This window comes from Numida meleagris, chromosome 3 (genome assembly GCF_002078875.1).
Source record: "Numida meleagris isolate 19003 breed g44 Domestic line chromosome 3, NumMel1.0, whole genome shotgun sequence".
Lineage (NCBI taxonomy): Eukaryota > Metazoa > Chordata > Aves > Galliformes > Numididae > Numida > Numida meleagris.
Window position 1 is genome coordinate 52,261,809 of NC_034411.1, and position 24,998 is coordinate 52,286,806.

The 24,998-nt window shown below is 40.6% G+C and overlaps 1 protein-coding gene across 8 annotated transcripts in view; it reads left to right on the forward strand.

Annotated features, from left to right (window-relative positions):
• Nucleotides 1-24,998, forward strand: part of HIVEP2 (human immunodeficiency virus type I enhancer binding protein 2) — a 133,377-nt gene that overhangs the window by 76,480 nt on the left and 31,899 nt on the right. For 5 of the 8 annotated variants that reach the window (XM_021389525.1, XM_021389524.1, XM_021389529.1 and 2 more), the window contains one exon: nt 4,386-4,483. The exons of the other annotated variants lie outside the window; for them this stretch is intronic. The gene's annotated coding sequence lies outside the window, so the exon portion shown is untranslated. The remainder of the gene's footprint in view (nt 1-4,385; nt 4,484-24,998) is intronic. 8 annotated transcript variants of the gene reach the window in all.

Sequence of the window (24,998 nt, forward strand, 5' to 3'; positions counted from 1 at the left end):
TAAATAGCAACTGATTACATGTCCTTTTGTCACCTCATGCTGAAACCAGAGGCATCTCTCTTTCCGGAAAGGTTTTGTGTTTTTTTTTTTTAATTGCTTGGTGCTCTTTGTGTCTGGATCTGTAGCATGGTGCTAGCTAGCATGCAGGAACCAAAATACCAAAAATTGAAGAAAAGCTGTGAATAAACAAAATTTTAATAGACCATCACAATCCTACTGAAAAAGAAAAAGTTGAAAACAAGGAAAGGTAAATAGTTTCTGTTTCAGTAATGAAGATTAAAACATTCACAGCACAGAAAAATTCTATTGAAAATAATTATCCCTTTAAATTTGGAGGTAGTTCAAGATTTGATCCATAAATTTCAGCAAACTGCTTGTAGTTGCCAGAGCTGCCAGAATGACCTGGAATTAAGAGGGAAAAGGTAGAGACGCTGTATTTTAATTCATCTATTCGCAGACGATTTGTGTGAGCACGTAAAGTGAGAACATCAGCATAATGATGGGAAAAATTTTCTTTCACTTTTTCCAAATTTGATTGCATATAGTATGATTGCATTTGATCAGGATGTGAACATCATTTCTTAGATGGTTGTGTTCTGCCATTGATCCTGTGAAGTGAATTTAAAACATGATGTGGCTTTTACCTTCTTCAAGTAGGTAGGTAGGCATTTTTACTTCCAGTGTAAGCTGCTATAGCTATCAAATTGTGTGTATAATAAATTCTGCTTTGTTTGGGGAGTGGTAACTGTAAAATATTGCCCATTCAGAGAGTAAATTCTGAGATGGAGACTGATGTCAGTCTGGAGATTCTTACTCCTCCCATAAAGGACTGTAATCTCCGGGCTTTGAGTTTGAAAAGGAGAAAGAGGGCAAAGAGAGCATTAGAAAGTCCACACAAACTGTTCCACATATCTAAAGGGAGGTTGACCATGTGGAAAAGAAGTGGGAGATTTGTGTATTGCCTTAGTGCTTTGAGTTACAAGCCATGAGTTAGAGCTCTGGGAGAGCAAGCTACTAAAGTATACACATTTTTCTACCCAAGTTGTGTGAATCTTCTTTGATTTGAATTATCTTATACCGTCTGGGAACACGGCTGCAATTTAAATGGTGTCTGGCTTTCTTATAGACCTGGTCAAACTGAATCGTTAGGTGAATTCCCTTCCCATGATAAGATACAGTCTGCTGGAATTATACTTGCTGTAAGCAAGTTAAGGAGTAACGCAGGCAAGGCTTTATTTGTCCTTTGTGCTCTTGAGACAATTTTACCCATTTATTTTGCTATTTCAAAGCCTTAGATTAATTAGCAGCAAAATAAATATTTGCCAGTTGTTTTCCTTAAACTTATTATCTCATTAAAATACACATGAGATTTCTGGTACTTTTTTTTATCTTGTAAAGTGCACAGGAATATTCCTCTAGTACCCCCTCAACTAACCTAATACAGACAGTGTAACAGATACATAAGAAGTAATATAAAACAAGGTTCTTGTTGATCAATTAAATGAATTTACCTTTATGGTCAGATGACTACTAGCATGTATGCTACTGCTACATTTTTATTTCACTGCTAAACATGTTGCTGTACAATCACAAAATGACTACTGGAACTGCCAAGGGAGAATCTAGCACTCTTTTCAAAAGCAAATGTAAGAGTCATCATCAGAGTACCTCCACTTTTGTGTTTCCAGGTCCTGTGTAAAACACTCATCACTGAGAGTATAAGCTACAAAGTTCAAATTGGAAAAAGTCTTCCTAGTCATGCCGTGTTTCTCATACTCTCATTCCCCTTCTGCTGCACTTGTTTAACTTAGTCTCCATGGATGGCAAACAACAGCAGTAGAGTAAAACAGTCTTGACCAGATATGTCCAAATGCTAGCAAATGATCTGCAATGGTTGCTGCGTTGCTGCCTTTCTTTGGTGGGTAATTGTTTAAGAAATTTGTTTTCTTTTGCTTCCAAATAACAAAGTATTGCACAAGTTTTTACTAACTCGATGATAAAAACTAATTAAAAGTTCTGGGTTTAGTATCACAACAAAGCCTCTGGAAGCTGTAATTGGGCAGTAACATTCTGTTTGATGACACTTGCATTGTCTGGGGTTGTTAAAGGCATTGTAGGTTAGCTGTTCCCTCAGACTACGTCCTGCTTGCAAGCTCAAGCATTGCTGTAGGGTTGTTAAGTTAGTAAGGATATACAATAGTACTGATTAGACAAAATCATACTGTCCTTAAACTGATCTTGCTTTGAATAATATTTAACCTAATTATAAGTAAAGAGTAAGCTTTTTATATACTCAGAAACAGATCCAACCTTCACTGAAGTCAGTGGGAGTCTTTCACACTTGGATCAGATCCTGATGTATCTTTTGACGAATGCTGCTGAAGACATCGAAGTCTACCACATGAGGGAATATGCTGGCTCCCCTCAGTTAAAAGCTTATTTTGTAAATTACATACTTCTGTTATGATTTTGTTGTCTCTTAATGGAATGCCCCTCTGCTCCTGCTTGGATTTAGCATAAATGACCCCCTTGTCTTTGGGTTGGGGACTACATAAACAGATTTGCAATGTATATTCATTAAAAACAACTTTGTGCAAGTGTAACCATTGTCAATAAAGCCAGTTAGGCCTCTGTGAAAGGGGAAGATGTGGGGCTGCATGCTTAGGGGCTGGAGGATATCTGTTTATTACCAGGAGAAGCAAGCTGAAATTTGGAGCACCCCTAGGTTTTACAGAAGAATGGGCTAATAACAACTCACAGCTTCTTTATTGCTTTGCTTTGTTTTTTTTTTTGACAGGAACTTTTCTCAGTCTAGTTGTAAAAACAGAGAGTGAAATACTGGCTCTGCTGTAAACAGGGTTTTGCCCTTGAGTCCAGCCTTGCCCTGCTTTCACCCATAGATTAAAAGCATATTGGGTCCTGTCTGCTCAGAGATTGAAAAGTGGTTCCTGGCTCTGCATCCAGATTAATTTCCTAGAAAGCTGTATATTGATGTGATAAAGTGTTAGGGTCTGGAGCCAGAGCATATGTTATTTTATATACTCAGATGCCTATATAGACCACTGTTGACATTGCCAGTTAGTAACACATTATCATTTGATGTTTGTTTTTGTTGCTGATAGCAAACATTACAGCAGAAAATATAAGCATATGCCTTTTTTTACTAACTCATTCCAGACCTTCCTCAACATTCAAATTTTGGCACTGTTTCCCTCAGCTTACATCTGCACTCTGCTGTTGACGGAAGCATGGAGGCATGAAGCATACCCATAGCATGTTGATCAGTCTTTGCCCAGTGCATGGGGCAGCATGGGCAGGCCTTGTGCTCATGGAAACCCAGAGAGTTTTGCTGCCTGCTTCTATGGGGATATGATTAGGCCATGGCCATCAATCTACAGGTCCAGCTCACTGAGTTGGGCATTTCCCTGTCAGAGTCCTCTGTCCACAATGTTTGTAAGCCTGCGAGGAATGGGCAGCTCCTGCTGCAGAGACCCAGATACCTCATGAGGGTGGTCAGCCAGCAGCATTGCGGCCACGCACCATGGGACATGGCAGGGCAAAGGGCAGGACAAAAGACACACAGGACCTCTCCCTGGGACCTTGTGCCATCATGTCACTGTTCAGGAACTCCCTGGGGTGCTTCTCTCTCCAGGAGTACATCCACCCTGGAGTGCCCACCTCATTGCTCATCCCTAGCATGTAGCCTGCAGTAGCATTTCATGTAGAGGTCTTCAAGGACACAGGGAGGCCTGGAAGAAAGGACCCCAAGCAAAGTGTGGGTTGTGGTAATCTGTGCTTCACACCTGTTTGATTATGTGGTCCCTAGAAGATCACTGAAGATGTGTTGTTTTGGTATTAGCGAGGTGATCCCACCTTTAGAGCACAGTGCAAGGCAGCAAAGAAGTGGCGTGAGAGATAATTGCACTGCTCTGATTTAAAGACAGGAAAATATTTATATTTAATTAAAAATATATGTTATTAAAAACATATGTTACTGTAACTCTCAAAGATGAATAGACTACCAAGGCACTACCATAATTTCTATGTTTATTCTGCTTGGTGTATTTGTATGTCTGAAAGTAAATCATTGTGTATACCTTTTGGTCTTGGTCTTGTAAGTCTAGTTTTCACTTCAGAATATTTTTAGTTGACATGCATTGTAGATGACTGCAAGGTGGAATCCCCAGAACTAATACTGATTGCTGGTGTCACATTGCTCCGAGGGAAAAATACCTAGGGAGTGAGAAGGACTATGACTGAATCTCTGAAGTTCCTATTTGTATTAGAGTAGCCAATGCCTTAGCATGTGCCAGGATAAAAAAATCAAGCAGCAAGATGACTTGACAAAAGTCCTTAAAAATCCTTCATACTTGTTTTCTAAATAGGTGGAGGAGAGTGTGGACAGCCATATTTGCTGGAGTGGTGAACCAAATTGCCTTGACTGGAACCATTATTCACGTGTACCTTTGAACGCAATAGACAGGTAGGAGAACAAGGAAAGGATGGGTTCAGATGAACTTGGGAGCAGACCTCAGTGAACATTTTTTTGTTCTCAGAGGGCTTCAAGCAGAGATCACTCACACTTAAATAGCAACTGATTACATGTCCTTTTGTCACCTCATGCTGAAACCAGAGGCATCTCTCTTTCCGGAAAGGTTTTGTGTTTTTTTTTTTTAATTCAGAAGTGCTGTCTTTGCTTTCACCATATATTTGGTTTGCCACTTTCCCTTCTTTATGCAGTTCTTGCTTCAAGATTCCAAGGAGCACACTTTTTGAAAGAAATAGGCAGAAAAATGTATTTGTCTAAAATTTTAAAAAAAAATGGTGAATGAGGTTTTGATATCTGAAAGAGGTATTGTTGTGGTTTTTTTAAAATCATTATTTAATTTTTAAATGGTCTTGAATTATAATCTGGTGATTTCTTTTGACCATCTTGGTATTTCAAGTGCACCATTGATGATACTTCTCAAAATTAAGGTTTGTTTTTTCCTCTGGGTCTTGAACACGTGGATTCATGCAAACTACGGTTATGAAAATGATGACAGCGTGGTATCATGATACCCAAGTTCACTTACAGTTGGTGGATTCTCAGTAGCAGTTATCTATGGTATTATATACTACAGAGGCCAGTTTGTGTTGTCAGGCAAAGGTCTGTGTTCTGCTGCTCATGGCAGCTCTATGTTTGAGTTGGTAGTCACAGGTTGGACAGGTTTCACATTAGCTTTGTCTCAGCAACTGTACTGTAAATGACAGAGGTACTTTGTCGCAACACCGAGAATCTCCTCTTCTTTAATCTTCTGTGTACTGTCACCTCCCTGGTGTTTAGAGAGTTATGTTACCCTTCTGAATTTAACATGACTGACTTAAAATAGTGAAAAGTTAGGGAAATATTTCATCCTTCTCATTGGCCCTCTCTTTTTTAAATTTTTTAATATTTATCTGTAACCCCAAGAGCTAGACATATAGCATGAGAATCTCTGATGTCTTCTGTACATGATGATCTCAGGAGAAGGTGTTTAAAGAAAATACATAGTGTCTTTTGGCATAAAACTCCCAATTTTTTCAGAACTGTAAACAGGATTGGACCTGTATTTCATTCTGAATGAACTGAAGGAGGGAGTGGAGGAGGGTTAAATTGAAATGGGCTTAAACCTTTTCTCAAACCTGGAACTGATCCCAAATATTCTGCTGTCCACGGTGGTGCTATATGGGATATTTCTTCTTTTGAATCCACATCAGAGTTGTGTCAGTCTGCATCACTCTGTTTCCCCTCTGCAGTCTCTGAGAGCTGGGATCTTCCCATGTAGCCTAGGATCAGAGATGGATGAGAAGAGTGTTACCAGGGAACATGCTGGCAGAAAACAATTCATTATCCTCACCTGTAGAATTTACAATGAAAGTTCAGCAGGGAAACAAACTGTCCTGATGCACCCCTGAGCTCTGCTCCCAGTTTGGGAAGCATTAATGGTGTGTGAACTTTATAAGCAGGAGTACTGGAATACTGCAGTATGGAAAACTAGCCATGTCCCAACTCACCAGGCAGGATTTAAGTGGAAAGCTGAGAACTTCGGTGCCCATCCTCTGAAATGGGCTTTTAGCATACATTTTTCAGGTTTCATTAGTGTGTAACTTAACGGTACTTCTATGCATTGGGCCCTTGTTGCTGCGGCTCTCTTGTATGCTGAGAATTCCCCTTATAATGTGTCAGCCTAGTAATATTGTGCTTTACTTTTTCATTTGAGACAGCTGAACTTTAGAATAGATGCTCTCAATTAACATAAGTCAGAGAAATGTTATTGTAACTGTGATAATATGTATCACTACCTTGTGTGCTAACAACATTAAAGCTAGCACTTAATACTGGAAGAGTAGTATATATGCTGTGTAAGCTAATGAAAGGCTCACATTAATAAACCGAACCCTATATTGCCTGCTTTATGAGTGTAAACTTGCAGCGTGATCCCACTGCTATGCAGGGCAATAGGAAGGCACGTTTCCCCTGAAGACAGGAGCATGCAATGCTGCCAAACCAGCAGTCCCGAGTGCCCTGGAGGGCATGATTCTTGCAGCAGAGAGAGATTGCACAAGCTGTGATATGCAGGACTAGCCACTCTATTTTAGCTGAGAATCCTTTGAGGATATTGGTCCCAATTCCCTACTGTCTGAAACCTTTTGCTATTTATACCTGGGTAAAGTGAATGCCTGGCGAGCATAAAATGCCACTACACTAGTGCTAAAGGAGCTGTTATCCACTTTGCCCAAATATAAATGACTGTGCAAAAGGTGAAGCAAGTTCAAGGTCTCTCTTTTTGTTTTAGCATTACCCCTAGATCCTGCTGCTCATGGCTGAGTGTGTGAACAGAAGGCTGTGCTTCAGTGGTGGTGGTTTGAGCTCAAGATGTGCAAATGCGGCGAGAAAGAAGAACACTCATTTCTTGTCCCACTATTAGTCAGAGAGAAAAACATGTTTCTTCTTCCCTGAGAAGACTAGTGGGGCAACACATTTATTTGCTAGTTTTCTGACAGTCTGAGGTAGAAGAAAGATACTTGAAAACATCTGGCAGAGGCAGAAATGGACACTATGACTTGCACTCAATAGCGGGTAGTGTATTAACATGCCATGCATCGGAAGGACACAGTCCTTGAAATCCTCTGACACTGCAAGCTATTGCTTTTAAACTAGAACAGAGACAGGTAAGGATATTGTGAAGGAGAAATTCAGCACTGCATATTATAAAACTGAATCCTTAAAAACCTGGGTACTTTTGGCAGTGTTTCATTTATTGTAAATAGAATCCAAATATATTCATGAATATTTTAAATAGAATATAGTGTACTGCCATTTCTGCTATCTAAGCAAATATATTGCTGGAGTAATTTAAAAACAGATCTGTTTTGTAGCCAGCACTGCACCAATTTAATAGTAATACTGACCCACGTTAGAGATTCTGAGCCAGATTCTGACAGCTGTAAACCTGCTGAAGACAATGAAAACATTCATGAGTTTACCTCGCATAGGGTAAGGACATCAGCGTCTGGCTCTTTCTGAGTAGAGCTGCTTGTGAATCATGTTCTGCCATGCACACTGCTGTGGAAAGACAATTTTAAAAAGCAAGAGATGCAAATCGCATTGAACAACAGGACATCACAAAGGATTCTTCCTCTATAATACCTAGATAAACCTCCATTTATATGCCTATCCAGTTTCTGTAAATAACCTTCTTTTTGTTGCAGAAGGGACGTCATAATGTTATTTACACTGAACCACACCTGGTGGGATTGTTTTCACGTAACTTCGAGTACATATATATACCTTTTCACATACACATTTTCCTCTGCCTAAATATATCCTGAGATTGCATATGCAAGGCCCGTAGCTTCAATGCAGACATAGAGTGAACAACTGCAGTTTTAAATTTGCTAGTGACAAATATGCAGAATTAATTTAACATGGGATGTAGTGTAGTAATGCTAAATTAAATATTTCAAAATGTAAACAAGAAACTTTTGTGTTATGTAGATCTTTAAAAGTAATCCTACGAACCTTGCTTCTAGTCGCTGTGTTCTCATCGGAAATCTGAAGAACTTACATTTTTGAAAAGATACATATTATCCACTGCAGTGTGCAAATTGGTGTTAGAGGATTCTTTTGCTCATAAATGCTTTGCTAAGTTCCGAGGCTGCAAAGTTTTAGCCAGCTGGGAATCTCAGATCTATGCTAGCAGTTATCTCCAGATGGCTGCACTCTATTTTGTACCACGCCTTCAGCATCTCAGTGGCTGCGTGTTTGGAATTATGAAGCACACTATTCCACTTGTATTTGCCAGAAAACATACAGAACATTGTATGATAAGCTTTGACACGTGGTATAACTCCAAGAAGAGATGAGAGATAAAGTGTGGGGAGAGAAGAGGAAAAAGGAAAGGAGTAGGACAGGAGAGGAAAGAAGACACAGCAAGAAAAGTTTGTCTATGTAATGAATTTGGTCTAACTGGCAAATACAATCTGACTCATGAATTTAATTGAATTTGATCCAAGAAAGACACAGCTGAGTGATCTGCAGGAAGAAATCTTTTCCTAGAAGTATGCAGCTCCAAACTGTGTAAATTCTTCCACAGATCGTAAAATGTCTGTGTACCACTAAACCTGCGTAATTGGGTACTTTTGAAGAAAAAGTGGTGTGCTGAGATATTCAACTAAAGAATAACAAAAAAAGTCATTGAGTATAGAGTACTAGAAGAAGAAAAACTGTATAGTTTCAAGTTGGCCAGTGAAACATGAATGATAAGGACAGTTAATCATTTCTGGTGCAGCTGTTTCCTGACATTTCTGCAAAATGTTGTGGAAAAATTAATGAAGGTTCGTTCAGTAATGGTTTCAAGCTTGGCTAGTGGAAAATATGACAGTATTTCCATCGTCAATTAAAAGCAAGCAATGCTTTTTTTTTTTTTTTTTCTGTAGGGGAAGTGGTATGCAGTTTGTACTGCACAGGAAACTGTAGACTTGAGAGCAGCTGTGTGATAGCAACAGGTATGCCGAGAGTATGAAGAAGAGCCTGGGCCCAGTGCTCTTACCACATGTGCTTCAGTGCAGTAGAGCTCTCTCTGCTAGATACTGGAAAAGACAACTTGCATAGCATGACACTATCTATCTAGCATGTGGGGTATTCCTTCAGACGGCTGACTGAAAATAAACATCCTTCATGCCACTTCAGTAAAAAAGGATGTATCAGTAACATTTTCATTGTGACTGTATCTTATTACTACTGTGTTCCGAAGGTGCAACTCATTTTGGTGGAGAGATGGTGGTTTTTTAATCAATCTCAGTAATTTCACTTCAGCATGTATGATTTTTGCAGCCATGCAGAATGTCTTAGCATGTGTTGTTGCTGTGCTCCTTCTGTGCAGAGCAGCAGTAAACCTGATGTAACAGGCTGGTCATTTTGCAATTTGGAGCAGTGAGGAACTTGTGGGCCTTGTGTGCAGTATGGACAAGGGGCTGTATATGCGTGTGAACTCAGTGTGTAGTGTTGCATATAGCCAAGAAAGCACGCAGTTTAGAAACACGAGTGTGGCCTCAGGGCACATTCACAACACAGAACAGCATAGCTGAAGGTCACTGTAGCAGCTGAGCAGTGGCCTGTGTCCATTCCCTCACCTCACAGCCTGCAGTGGCAGGCAGGCAGCTGATTCTGTCCCAGTCTCATGATATTCCACCCCTCCACATAGCTCCGTGTTGGGGATGCTGGATCACTCTTCTGTTGGATAGCCTGCATAGGCTGGAAGGTAGTCGGTAATGAGGCAAGATACGCTGTTGTAAGTTGTGAAGACAAGTCTAAGATTTCCAGTAGAATTCACTTTTTTTTTTTTTCTCCCAAAGGGATCTGTGTTTTATCTGGGATTAAAAAATGCATTGGTGTGAAAATACAAGGCTTGTATGGAATTACTGTAATTCACTTTAGAAGTTTAGGTGAATGACTTCGGAACTGGGTACCTCTTTCTGAACTGCCTACTCTAACAGATTTTTTGTTCCTCTGACTTGCTGGGATACTTTCAGCACAGCCATAAATGTGATCTCTAGCCTATTTACACAGTATGGTTCATGCTAAAGAGATTGATAGAAAATACATCATAGTGAATGGTTTATCCTTTTCTAATATTGCTCTGTAAAGGAGATTCTTACTCAGTGCTCCTGATGCAAATTTAGAAGACCCTTAGCAAACTCACTAAAAATGTTTGTCTTTCTCATTGTAATGCTAGCTATGGAGTGTGTAGTCCTGAGTGACTGGTTTAAGCCAGTGTAAAACAATAGCATTGGAGTTGCAACCATGATTTAGGTGTATTTGTACAGTAATGTAAAAGTCAGGTGCAGGTTCCCTGTCTGTGATGCAGTCAGGCTCTAAGGAGCTTTATTTAAGGCTTTCCCAAGCCTGGAATCTCTTGTGTTAGTGAAAATTTTGCTGAAGTCAGTGGCAGCTTTACCAGTATCACAGCATTAAGGACAGCTTATGCATAAGAGCCTGTATTTAATCTTGATTTGGGACATTAAAAGATCAGTCCTTCAAGCATCCTTCCACATGCTTGTCTGTAATTAGATGAGTACTGTGGCTGCAGGTCAACATGCTGTCGTACTTGCAGTGAGACTGCTTGTGCGCTTCCGTGTTTGCATGGGAGGAAGGGAAAGATGAGGGTTCCAGTCCATCAGTTTATCTGATGGGGGCACGGCCGATAAGAGCTGCTTTTAAACTTCTCAGCATGAGGGCTGTGCCTACAGCTATGGAGGAGCTTCCCATAAAAACAACAAGGTTATCAATTGAAAGAGGAATTTCCATAAGAACAAGTTTTCCACTGGAAAATTTCTGTATTGCAGGTATTGCAGATTTTTTTTTTTGCTTTTGTTCTCTCATGGAAATCTCTGAATGAACTACTTCCCTTTAAGTCACCCTAATTCGTGAAGAAGATATTTGATGAGCTGAATTCTGCTAACATGTTTTCAGTTGTCATTAAGTTGCATCTGTCTATTACTCCTTCTCATCTCATGGCAAATGGCAATACAGAAACTTAATGCTTTAAAAGTTCCTATTGGCAGGTCACCTTGACAGGCCTGCATGTCCCACTGTATACTGGAGTCACTCTGGTAAAAAAAATGTCTACACCCTACTAACCAAGCAACATCTTGATGAAACAGGCTAAAAAATTGAGTTTGCAGTCCCTGGGACTTGCACTGCCTGCCTGTGAGCTGATATCTTTGCTTTTGAACATCAGCCTCCCAAAATTTTCTATATTTTTTACCAGTTATTTAAAATGTCCACAGTGGTTGTAAAACTCTTGGATCCATTTGAGATTAATGAGGAATGAAAAGTAAGTACATTCAAGTAACTGTAAAATTGGCTAAGGTCACATGATCAAAGTGCTTGAAGGACACCTACATGATTCTTGCTTTATTGCTCTATCTGTCCCTGCAGAAGGCAGCTGGATAATAGCTAGGACGTTACTGGAGATGACTGGACACCTGGTGCTGAGCATGTGGGAAGGGAGGGGAATGCTGCTGACACGAAGGTGTTCACTGAATCACACAGTGACCTCTTATGGATGAAAGTTAAAATAATGAATGCATGTATCACAAATATTTCTTTTACTTTTTAAAGTAACCCTTTGAATAGTTCATCAAGGTTTGTAATAGATGCTGTATTCCCCTTATGGTACTGTGTCTCCAGTCTTATTAACCTTTTTCTTGCTGTCCCTCAGTGGTTCTTCATCCTGCGTTTATGTAGACATGCTGCCAATCCTACTGAAAGCACCAAACCTTTGCCTATATTGCACAGTGATGATCTTGCAGATTTACTGATCGTGGCAGGTGGCATGCACAGAACACTAGTCCCTTTGCTGTCCTCAAATATAACTTGTCCCACAGAAGGAAAGCATGCTGTATGACAGCTACTGCATGGGAGGAAGCTCTCTGTCTACATGAGACTGGAGACGGGCAGAGGTTTCTCCACCTCATGTACACAGGAAACAGCATGGCAGATGTCTGACTTTCCTTCAGACGGTGTCCCCTGTGCTTCTCAGAAATGCATGGGAGCTGTGGTTAAATATTACAGTCTAACCTTTTGCTTGCTCAGGGACCAAAGGGGAGCTAAGTAACTTTAAACCATTAGCTCAGTTTTAAGTATCTCTTCCGTGGGATGAAGGGCAGTTGACTCTTAATCATATTATATCTTCCAAATGAATGACTCAGAACAAAAGTCTCATGCTACTCCTTCCCCCAGCAGAGCATGGTGCATCTAACAAAATGAGAAGTGCAAGAGACCTCCTTTGCCCCTTATTCTGCTCCTTTCATAGGATTCTTTTTGTTTCTCTTACCCTCTCACTCTATGGTTTTGCCATGGTAGTTTTAACTAGTCCAGCTTTTTATTTAAATATGTCAAAAAATGCCTTTGGCAGATGACAATATAACTCTGGCATTCAAGAGAAAGTCAAATACACTTTCCATACTAACAGCTAAGACTTAACTGTAGTTGAAAATCTGAACACAATTTCAAAGATAAAATGTGACAACACCATTTCTACCTATGAATGTCCACTGGGGGAAAAAAAAACAAAACTTGTCTTACTTTTCACACGCTGTATTAGGTAAAATGTTCTTCAGTGGTAATTGAAACTGGAGTTTTCATTCACCTGTTAGAATTTAAAGACTATGTGAAAGAATGATCACAGAAGTTATTCAGACCATTACATTATTTAAAAAAAAAAAAGCATTTAGCAAAACCCACATTGACAACAATCAGTTGTATTTCATGGTTGCATTGCGAAAGTTACAAATGTCCTCAGTTCTAAATTTAAGATAGACAGAAATCGTTCTGTTTGGCATGTGCTAAAATTATGCAGCATAAAAATACTTAGGGGAAGTGTAAAAATTAAATCCCAATTTTTAATAGGGCAGCTTAAAGAGGAAGGAATGCAGATGTAGCAGTATTAAATAAGCGCCATCTCAGTAAAAAATGTATCAAACACAGGGAAGAGTCATACACTTTATGTCCTTGTTATAAGATTCTTGGAGAAAACACTCCCACTCAGATGGAAATTCATTGTAAACAGCTCTCTTGCTGTTGTAGTTGGTGTACTTTTGAGGATGCAGTAGCTCTTAGAACGAGCGGGGTGCGTTGTGTAATACTGTGACCTTATGTTGCATAGACACTTCCAGTTTTGGAATGTGAAATGTCTGAAACTGGGAGTGGGCGGACAAGAGGTGGAGCCAGCCAGGAGCCTGGGTGGCTGTGTTTCTGAGAAATTCTTCTGCTGGTGAGTGCTGCTTATCTGCCAAGTGTATGGCCAAAGCCCCGAATATTGCTATGTCGAACCACTAAACAAAATTGAGTTGCAAACTGACACGGAGCTATGGGGTGATATTTTGGAAGTTGAGCTTTTAAAACTTAGTCAAAAACAAAGCTGAATTCTTTCAGGCCTGAAACCACAGCCTCTCAAAATGCGTCAAAGACTCTTGATGCTGCAGCGAGGTCAGCTTCTCTCCCCCCACACCTGTGAGTCAGGACAACTCCATTAAAGGAGGCTTTTATTGGAAGCTGTCAATAGAAAGGTAGACAACATGCAGATATTGAGGTCTCATTGGAAAAGCATTTGGATCCTGTACCTGCATAGATGGTCATCAACAGGAAGAAGAATACTATTCTGGAAAACAGAGGGGCACTGAGGAAAGGCTAGTGTTTAAGCAGAGGTAGGTTTGTCTGATTTCATCTTCTCTCTAATTAAAGCTAGGATTCAGAGTCCACACATACTGGCATTTTATCCATTTCTCATGGGGGGCAAAGGTTAAATCTCCTGTGCGTTAGATGTCCTCAGCGCTTGCCCACTGTGCCTTCTGTACCTACCTGTGCTGAAAGTTACAGGAAAATAATCTCAGAGCAGCTCAGCGGACTGTAGAGAGAAAAAAATAAGAACAGGAAGGATTAGACAAAGTGTTGGTGGGAATTTCAGTAGCATGAGCTTGATTTTCAGGTAGCGTAGTACAGACGCTTTTTGAAGTTGAAACTTCCTATTGTTCAATCATGCACTTACTATTTCCTTTGCTATAGATCCAGACCTGCTCATGGGTGAGTCAACCATAATGGGGCTTGAAACTGCCAATGAACAATGCTGTCCCATTTATGTTTTTCCTTGTTGTTATTGCTACTCCTACCTGGACTGCTCTAGCAGAGCGTTAGCATAGGCGAAGAACCTGTAGAAAGCATTGTAACAACTGGGACCTCTGGTTCTAGATGTAATCTCCTTTTAATGCTGGTTGGTGCTCCCTGCTTACTGAATTTACTTCTACCAAAGAAAAAATATCTTGCAACATCTTTGAGATTGAAAGAAAAACACATCTAGAACTAATTTATAGTGCCAGTAATTTTATTGCTTCCATGTGAGATTGCTAGCAGAAGGAAAGAGATCCAGCTGCAATTATTTAATTCATGACCTGTCAGAAAAATAGCTTTTGGTTTCCAGTCCTGATGAGCATCTTGGGTGAAAGGCAGAGCATGGTCCTGGCTGTGCAAAGAGCTGACCTCCCCAAACCCTCAGCACAGTTGCTAGCACTGCATTTGAGCAGTTTTCCTGAAAGTATCCCACGTGGAGTTTTCCACTATCTTGAGGGCTTACAGTATGCTGGTCTGATCCACTTTTCCATTTCACTAATGGAATATTTCTGTTAACTTTCCCACAAGTTGATTCAAGCTCCATTTTTTAAAAAGTTACTCTTCTTTGCACCTTTAAATTTTCCTTTAGGTTTTTGAATTCATGTGTGTTGCATTTTATGAGCAGCCGCAGAAATGCCTTTTATCTAGAAATGCAAATAACCTTGTATCTTAAAAAGTATAAACCAACTAGGTGGTGTCCCTGCCTGCCAAATGTTCGTTAGCAAACATCAGAAAGAGGGTCCTCTCTATGCAGGTACAGCTGAGCCTGTATGTGAGTGCACTCGTGTGGAGTATGAGTTTGAGTGAATATGCTGCTTTTGCAGGCTTACTGAGGCACATATCTGCTTGAAATGACATTTATGTTTTCCATTCAGAATGCATTCAGTCTGAAGATGGTTGGGAAGCAAAAGAAACAGAAATACATGTTCCTTAAGTGTAAAGCAATAGTTTATCTGATATATATGATGAGCGGAGAAGGGAGTGGAAAGACAGACCTGAGCACAGCAGCGTGGAAGAACAGCAGGAGAGGCACGCTGCTGTGCCTGGGGAGCCTGCAACTGGAAAAGGAGGGTCCACTAGATGCCACAGACCTATTAGTGTGACTCAGCAAACTGTTTCCCCATGGGAAGAGACAGGATTGTGCTTCCCATGTGATCTGCCTGATCCTGTCCAAACCTGGTCTGAGCAGCCAGCAGGAGTTGTGGGTGCTTTTGGCCTTTCTGTGGCCTTCCTCTTCTGGCCTTTTTCTGGCCTTCCTCTGCCCTTTGCACCTGCAATCAGGGCAGCAATGTAACTACTGGCATCTTCTGGATGTTGTGTCAGACAAAGCCTTACTACTTCTACTGCTAAGAAAGTTTACATAGAATATTAAAATCCAAAACTCATCTTAAAATTTGGTATGGCATCCTTGAATGAATCGAGGAGAAAAATAAATTGTTATCATGAAGAAAGCTATAAAGAAAAGTAACACACTGACAGCATCTTTGCTTATAAGTTTTGCTGATCAGAAATAAGTGGCTGAATATTGGATCAACCATCTGTAGCAGTCCTACAATCAAATACTCCAACTTATGAGGATATGATCAGCAGCTCCTCTACCTTGGTGTAATGAACCAGCAGCTCTTTATTGGTGCAAGCAGAGCAACTAGACTCTCTGCTGTAAGAGTAGTGTTTACCATGCAATTGCATCCCAGGGTTTGGGGCTGTTTTACTCAAGCACATCTCACTAATCCACAATTAAAATGGCAACTTCATCTCATACTTTGAGGTTGAGAAAAAGCTTTGGAAGATTTCAGTAGCTCTTCCGATGAGCTTGGTGGAAGAACAAAATCAAAGAAGGACCTTTAGTTGCAGCAGTTGGGCCATGACAGAGACAGCTGGCTTCTTCATTACAGCAAACATGTAGGTGGTTCTTCTCGTGTTTTAAGATCTAAGAGAGGAGCTGTGACTTTCCTGACACCTTTTGGTGCAGACCATGCAGGGCCATGTCAGCTGTGCTGCATGCAGCACCTGCCAACAGTTGACCCTTTTCCTCTCAACCACTTTGAAGTAACGGGTTACATTTTCTTGGCAGGATCAGGCCTCAGTGGTGAGGTTGTCCAGGGTTCAGGCAATTTAAAATCTGCAATTTTTTACACTTGTTTGATTGTGGTATTTATGGCTCATTTTTACCTGCACTTTCTGTTTGGTGTACTAGTTACCAGCAGCCTTTCTTGTTGGTTCTTATGCAGCTCCAAGGGAAGCGAAGGGAGGAGAGCTGAATGCAACTTGGAGGATGATCAGGGTGAGATCAGCTCTTGAAACCCAAGTCGCGTTAATGATGAAACCCGAGTTTTGTTAATGATACAGTGTAATTATTACTGCAGGCAGGGCAGATACCTATTATTTCTCATCTTCTCACTCGTGGATCCTATCTCCTCAGCCTTCCTGCCCCAGGCTTGGATCTGACCGAGGGCCCAAACCTGCAGCCCCGACAGAGCAGTGCCCGCAGATGTCAACGGGGCGCACAGGGGCCAGGAGGACGTGTGTCATCAGCTGATCTAGTGGTAGAAAGTTAATGACAGGGGGCACCTAACCAGGGGGGGAGGCACCTGCCCTTTCACCAAGCAGTGGAGATGTATGTCAGTGCTCAGCATCAGCCAGGCTTGTGTCAGTGTGCTCCCACGTCCTAAGGTCTTCACAAGGAAAAAGAAGGCATTACGAGCCAAGCTGCTCACCTGCTGTAATTGCTCATAAAACGTTAATCCTAACTTTTGGTAGGCTGCTTCTATCACCTGCAGCTGGGAGATGCTGAGGCTGATCAGAGAGGTGGCACAGAGCTGGGTGCTCGTTCCGGGTGGGTAAGTGGGAGGAAGAGGAGCTGGTGAAAGTGACAATGCACAGGGGCAGCCGGAGGCGGCTGTGGCAGGAAGAGTACCTGTGGCAGCATGCAGGGAGATGCGAGATAGCGTGGCCCCTCCTCACCTAGCGGCCTCTCTTGCCACCTCCCCATAGCTCCTGTCACCTCCTCCTCTGCTCTTTCGCTGGAGCATGTTGCGACAACCACCTCCATTTGCTGTCATGGCCTACGCCCGCCCTCAGTGCAAGATCAAGTGTGCACTCGTTGCTCTATGGAGACCGCAGCCCTGCAGCCCACAGTACAGGGAGCTGCCGTGCCATGTGCTTACATAGGCCAAAGTGAGGGAGTTATTTACACGTAGGAAAACAACTTTCCAACACCCACAGTTCAAACACTGGCTGATGGAGAAAGTCCACAGCAGGAACTTATCAAAAAGAAAAATATCACCGTATCTTGTTTTACTTCTCCTCGCTACCTAGCCTGTGTCATGACTGTTGCATGTTACACTGAAAGCAGAATGTTTTCCTACCTTTGAATGCCCAGTAGGTGAGCTCTGTAATAGCCCAACAGAGTCTCAGCCTGACTCAGGAAGCAGAGTAGGCAAGAAGGTAATCTCGTGGCCTGGGAGGCCTGGGATAGAGATGGCCTTCAACAGGACATGGCCCCACCATCTCACCAGCTCTGCATGAGCCTTCACTGCCATCTGAAGTTGCAGCTCCATGCCCTGCTCCTCCTTGACCTAGGACTGGATTCCCTGGGTGCAGAGACTGATCCAACTGAGAGCAACATGGTCCTTATTTCCCCCAGATCATTTCTGAGTTAGCTTGTTTCTTGGTTTCAGATTGAATTACGCAGTTCATCTTCTCCTTTGTACATTTTTCTCCTCTTCATCTTTGAATTGGTAAAGTACTAAAAAGGTGATATATTACTCTTATTTAATTTTTTTTTCCTCCAAATCTAGGTGAAGAGGGGATAGGATTAGGTTCCAATCACTCTCCTTTTAACATTATAACTAAAGAGTTCCATCATGGTCTTAAGTATTTGGTCTTGTCTCTTATTAACTTAACATAAATGTACTGTCAGAGTATGGTCTTCAGTGTTTAAACCTCCTAATAATTATTTTTACATTTATATTTTCTATAATAGAATAACATTTACTCTTAATTTCAGATGAAAATTAAATTGTCTGAAGAATAATGGCATCAACTGATTTATCTTGCATCTCAGTGTTTATGTATTCTAGTAAAAAAATCAGTGACTATTAAACTTACTGCTGAGGCATAGGATTAAAAAGCAAAACTATGATGCTGAACAAAGCATAGTTGTATCAGTGAGTATTAATCACAGCATGTCAAGAAGAGAGCATGCTCTCAATTTCCCACCGGACTTAATGTTAAATATATAATCTTATTAAATTCAATTACCATTTTTTAAAATTCCAAAATAAGAACAAAATAAAAATTGTAATGCCAGAATAATTGTTTTCATTGACTCTTGCATGTTGGCAGTGTGTTACAGTTTTTCTTGTTGTAAATGAGAAGGATCTAGTACTAACCTGCACATTTTTGCTTAATCCCGGCCCCATAGTGGTGGATCTGAGGTCTTTGGAGCCACACAGGAAGAGTGCTTAGTAATGAAACAAAACCCTCATGTAAGCTCAAGCCAAAGGAGTCACAACATTAAATAGAAAAACTGTAATTGAAAAACATTTCCTTGCACAGCTCAGATGGAATGCTAGAAAGTTGGCACATACATTGCTTCCAGTGGTAATGCTGCAGTAATATGCTTTAAACAGTTGCAGAAACTCTTAAGAGAGCCTTTGGGGCCTGGCTTGTCTTTCCTTTGGGCTAAGCTCATGTGGCGCTGAAGCATGAACTTGCCCTAGAATGGAGGTTGCTGAGTATCACTACTGCCTCACTGTGGAATGTCCTATAGCCATTAAACCTGTGCAGGTTACAAGGATCCTCATACAGTCAGGTGTGGCACTGTGAGCAAGGGCTGCGAGTGCCCAAGGTGGGCTGAGGCTGCTTCTGGGTGCATAGAGTGCCTTTGAGCTCCCATCTCCACTCCTCTGCACATGCCAGCTGTCACCCTGATGGCAAACAGGTGCCATACAAACACTGCAGAGGTGCAGTCATTAATTCCTGTAAGTGCATGTCTTAGGGAATGAGAAATTCAGCTGTATGTTTGGAAGGGCTTCTTGATATTTTTTATAAGATAAACTGTATCACTTGGCCAGATGGTCACTTATACCCATGTCACTTTATTAAGCACTGTAGGAGTGCCTTAGATGGCAGTAGGTTATATTTACACCCTTTCTAATAGCTCCTTTGTGCTGATAAAGGGATATAAACTGGCCTCAGAGTAGATGAAGCTTGCAGAATAGAGCTGTAAAAGGGCAACTGCTTCTCATTAGCATGAAGGCCTACATCTCTGCCTCTAGTGGGGCATGGCCTTCTCTCAAGGGCAGTGCAATTAGCCAGTGGGTCTGGCATGGCATGTTCCCACCTTCCTTCAGCTCCCACAGCCTCATTTCTGGTCCTTGGAGAAGTTTTCTGTGTGCTGGGGTGAAGGAACTGTGCTGTAAACCTGATTATTGAAATGCTTTGGATTAGAAGCAAAAATAAAAAAATACCCTCCCACCTTTAATTTAAAATACAGCTTTTATTCCCAGATCCTTCTTGCGTTCCAGCTTGCAGTGGGGGCCCACAGATGTGCTGCCATGACCACAGGTGGCTCAGCCATTGTGGAGGGGACGGTGGAACTTGGGACAAAGTGGAGATCAGTAGCTGCTTAGTGTAGGTCTGCTGCTAGGGTGGAGCCTGAGTGAAACACTGCCTGCCCCATCAGTGCTGTTTTGAAGACTTGCAAGTACTTGAAAATGTGTTTGCTCCTTCTGTTTCCTAGTCCTATTTGCTGAATGCAGATGCCTTAATAACAAGCTCTTGCCCCTTTGTTATGGGATGTTGGAATGCAGTAGAAGTTCTACCCAATCTTTTCACATTTAATCTTTTGTTAATCTCAGTGTAAAGGGGACAGTTTCCAAATCTGAATTTCCCCCCTCATCTTCTCAAGTTTCTCAAGTTATGTTTAGAAACAGGAAGCTGTTTTGCATAAAGGTAAGATTGTGTTTTTAACAAGTAAAGTTGGTGTTAGACTGGCTAAATATACCCGCACAGTCATACTCAGTGGGTTGTCCTGGCTATTTTTAGGCTTTATTTTTGCCTTTCTTTATTTATTTTTTTAGTGACACCTCCACTCTACCTTCAGTTTCTAGTGAGGCACTGCTTCCTGAGCCTGTATGAAACTTGCAATTACAGAAGGAGTCAATCTTGTCAGGTGTCATTTATCATGCATTGCAGAGGGCTGATTTCAGCTAAGGAAGAACAAAGCTTAATAAAAAGTGAGAGAGAAACATTCTCTTAATAATTTGCCCTTTGCAACAGCAGACCCTTATCTGATCACCCACGCTCATCTGGCTGCTGACGCTGTACTTGCTTCATTAGTACCAGCTATTTTTATACCTTTTGTGTCTTTTGAGGAACTGTGTGGGCCTGCTGGCTTGTAATGATTCACCATCTCCAAGTGAACAGGGTGTCCTCAAGTCCTGCAAGTGGGGTAGGAAGAAAGAAGTGAGGGGAAGAGTTCAGTTGGATAAGCAAGTTGGTTAATTGCCTGAGATGACATGAATGCCAAAATATTGCAGTTTAGTTTAGTGAAAATAACTTATGTGCTTTTGGTTTGCAGCAGAAGCTTTCAGATTAAGAGCTATCTAAAGGAGCATTTAATGATTAATCCACCTTAGTGTAACTTCTCAAACATAAAGCCCTATGTGCTTGTGCATATACTCTGTCTTCATGTTGATGATACTTCCTTTTGTTCATAGTGCACAAGTACTGTTTGATAGAAGAGCCCAAGAGACTTCAGGGTCAAATCTTTAGCTGATTTCATTTCCATTTCTGACACTGGAAAAGAACTAAATTTGCTGGAATGGATCAAGCATGATGCAGGAGGAGAACCCTGTAGAGGGTTATTGGGAGGTTTCTGAAGATGAGTAGAAGTTGCTTTCTGTTTCTATACACCAGTAGCAGTGAATGTGGCCTCCTAAAATCCCCGCTGTGCTCTCTCTCTCCTGATGGCAGATTTTAAGGTTTTTGCTGTCCTTAGACTTCTTCCGGGTAGGAGAGATTTGGTGTCCAGCTGTGACACTGAGTACTGCATAATGACTTCATATTGCAGGCTTCCTTGGAGTTGTTTCAAAAGTTAGTGTGATGAGGGATACGTGTATGGAACTTGAAGGAGCAGATTAGACTACAAATGCCCCATAGTACTGCTCTCCTGTCTAACCTTGACTGATATCAAGTTGTGAACCTGAACAGTGTCTTTCCAAGGAAAGCTGTGGTTTTTATTGTGTTGAGACCTTTTAACTGAGCTGTCAGCTTGGACTATTTCTCAAGTATCAACCTGTGCCATAACAGAGGCTTTACAAGTAGATTCAGGCGTTTTTAGCTGAGAATTTTCTCAGCACTGTTTGCTCATGAGAGTGGCTGTCATATTAATAAACAGAGTTGATATATGTTTTGTAGAAAGAAACCTAACTGCAAAGAATGAGATATCATATGTTCCTACAAAATACTGCGTAAAGTGTATGTATATTTTATTGAATTTTTTAAGAGGTGTTCTGATGCAATTGGATATTGTGCATGCTGGCTTCCAATGCTTCATACAATAAAAAGAAGGAAGTACTATTAAAAAATGGCCAGAGTAACTTAAAAGAGCATTTTTTATTTTTTTCTCTGTTAAGCACCCTGAGGCTTATAATCAAAGCAGCATCATTAAATGTGCAGCCTACTTAATATAAGCTATATGACTGCTGCAGTGATCATAGTCTTTAGGCAACATTAAGTGCCTAGATTCACTGCTGTAAAATGCCTGTATTGAGTCACTAGTCAAAACCAAACATTAGGGCTGCAGGGTAGTGTCTGTTGTGACACCTGTGGGATGTATAGAGCTTGGGGCTTATCTGATCTTAGCTGGATTTTGAAAGGCTTCACAATTGATTGGAATAAAACTGCCACAAAGGGCCCCATTCTACTTTGGGTTCATATAATTGAAAAAAAATTGTTAGGAGCACACTACCAGTGCTTTGTATGCATCTGTTTTTGTTTTGACATGTGGTTGACCACAGGGCTCAGTAAATAATAACAGGTTTTAAAATAAGTTTGTATAATAAGCTTAGTGTGAGTAAAAAACAAACACCAGATCAGGTACTATAAATGTCTTCATATGTAATTCTTCCAGGGTTGAGTGCATCCCTCAGGGTGGGTGCCTTTGCCCATTCAAAGAGAGTGTTTGAAAGACCCTGATACTTTCATGTTAAGTGCAAGTGGCTTCTTCTGACACAGTATGAAAGAAGGCTTAGCTGTCTGCAATTCTACAGCGGTTGCATAATTAGTATTGCATAACTTTTAACTGAAAAAAACTTGCTTCCCAGAAAATTCAGCGATATTTTCCCTCCATGATGGAAATGTTAGGCCTGGTATTTTTTATTTATATTACTATTTGGCAGAAGAATAACAATTGCTTTGTCCATGAAAGTGATGTAATATTTACACAAATTGAGATTTTTTTTTTTCTTGGGGAAACTTGGGGAAAACCTTTGAGATACCTTAGCAGGCTTTTACCAGCATTGGGCTGCTCTCCTCAGCTGCTGCCCAAGTCTGCAATTCTTGTGTGAAAGTGAAGACACATGTCAAAATTTGCATGTAATTTCAGTTAGGAAAATTTTTATATCTGACAACTTTATCTGAACTCTCCAGTGACACTACTCTTACCCTTCTTACTGTATATGGCGTTTTTAAATCTAGAAATGACTACACAGCATGTGCGTACTGGAGTCTTGCCCTTTGCATACACTTTATCTTCAGAAGCGCTGTTAAATTCATAGTTTGGTTGATTTGTCCTGTATTAATCCCCCTTTCTGATTAACAAATTTGCTTATGCTGAATTAAGAATAAGATCCTCCTGGTAGTTTTCACCAGCTCTTGCAAATGAACATGCTTCATTGCAATCTGTATAGCCTCACATAGCATCACTGATTTGTGTTTGAGCCTTTGCTTCTCATAGCCTGAAGGTGTTCAGCTGTCTGGGGCTTTGTAATGCCCACTTGTTTACATAACAGTTTGAGGGCAACAGCAGAGCCAAAGCTGCATTTCTGTTCTACACTGCAGGCATGAAAAAAAAGTTGTAATCCTACAAACAGTAATTAGAAACTATTTCACACTTTTTCAGTTTGGCATGGTACCCTCATTGTTCAATTGCTGTGGCTTGGAAGAAAGTGAGATAGAGCTGATTTTCTGCTGCTTAAGAGAGCAGCCCAAGAATTATGAGCTCATTTGTATCTCAGTGCCCTTTCAGATAGTTATATTTTTTGCGTAATTAGTAAATATTATTTATTTACTACTTATCTCACCCTTGAGTGAAATTCATTCTTGTGCAGATTAGGACCAATGAGATTATGCATTGTATCAACCTAACTTCAGTCATTAAAATATTGTTCAAAGAGGACTTCAGTGGTGTGCATCTCTTTCTGACTGTTCTCTGCATGGGAGCTACTGCATGTGGTATGCCATTGCATGTTCTGATTCAAAGGCAAACCGGGAAAAAAGCAAAATGACAGTTGTATTTTTTGTTGCCTTCTGAATTTTTAATAATGCTGTAAGTGCAGAGTGTCAGATCTGCCATTTCTCTGCCATCAAATTTGAAGTTCCACATGGGAAACTATGGGTATTTTACTCATCTATTTTCATTTCTCAGCTTGTTCTCCAAGGAAATAAGTAGCAGCATGAGACTAACAGTTTACATACTTCTCGTTTAGTTTCACATCTGAATCATCCCAATTATTTGCTTTTGTGTTGAGATAGATTCAATCTGTTCATGCTGGAGCACAGTCAGCCAGAAAAGGTAGGTTTTCAATGTCATACTGAAACACCTCTGACAAAATCCTATGTGGCCGTCAAGGTTAGGCAACCAGAAGCAGAATATTTACCTATTCTGTTAAAAGCAGTGGCCTCAGAGAGATCATTTAGCTCCTAATTGACTGACAAGATTGTTTGTCCTGTTGGCTGTTTTGGCATCTCTTTGATAGCAGTTATTTGTTCAATTCAAGGAGACGAACTGCAATTAGTTTGGGAACTTGTACCTATAAAGGAAGTGTTTAAGATGAATTTGGCTCCTGTGTAGCTTTTTTTTCTCTCTCTCCGCCCCCCTCCCCCCCTTCCCCTTTTTTTTTATAGTCATCCTGTGGAAATAAGTCTGTGTTCAGTTGGACCTTGGCAACGTGAAAGTTTTTTTTATACATTTTTTCCATCCGGTAGTAATGTGTACATTATGTATGATGCTGAAACAGGAAATAGCGATGTTCTTAAGTGAGCAATCTGTGTCATTACAGTGAAAAGGTCAATGTTAAGGCATTTCTGCTGTAGGGTTCTTCTATAGCTTCTTAAAATATACACTCAACTTGAATTTAAGTTTTTTGGGAGTGCTATTTTTCAATAGAGAGTGGCAATTTAAAATTACATTTGAGATACTTAACATAGCAGTAAGTGAATTCAGCTATGCTCTGAGCATTTAGGACAAAAGCAAGCATCTCTTACAGAAAATCATCCATGTTTTCTTATTCCTATGTAATTGAAAATGTATTGCAATATGTATTGTGAACTTCTCTGTGGACATCTTAGAGGTGTTGGATTTGTTTATTTTCAGTTTGTGATAAATAACCTCAGATATTTAACATGTGGGATGATAAAGGCTAAACCTAAGCAATGTCTGTTTCTATTTGTTTTTATGAGGAATAAGTCTGGCATTATGTCCTTGGATTTGATGCTCTTTGCTTCGTATTGCTACCAGGATAATGTAGAACAGAATTTGACTCTTACTTTGACTTGTTGTTGAAATAATTTGTCT